Raw genomic sequence first — 291 nt, 5'->3', positions numbered from 1 at the left:
CCTTTCCTTTCATCAAGCGCCGCAGAGTGCTCGGTTGATTTCCACCGTTAGCCTGAAGAACGGCCTCGTGACGCAATGGATGTCATCTGGCATTTTAGCCGTGAGACTATCATGCCGGAAGAGGGAGCGGGCCGCCTGTCACCATTGCGAGGCGCCTGGGAAGTGTGTCTTGTCGGTCACTGCGGCTGTTTGCTAGCACTGTTGGCACTGGCATGATATCGTAACTGAGAGTGTATGTATACTATTTTTGATTCTGCGCCAATGTAACTGTGTGTATGTGGTGTGTGTAAG

This window comes from Penaeus monodon, chromosome 30 (genome assembly GCF_015228065.2).
Source record: "Penaeus monodon isolate SGIC_2016 chromosome 30, NSTDA_Pmon_1, whole genome shotgun sequence".
Taxonomy (NCBI): Eukaryota; Metazoa; Arthropoda; class Malacostraca; order Decapoda; family Penaeidae; genus Penaeus; species Penaeus monodon.
Note: the sequence above shows the minus strand (reverse complement) of the source record.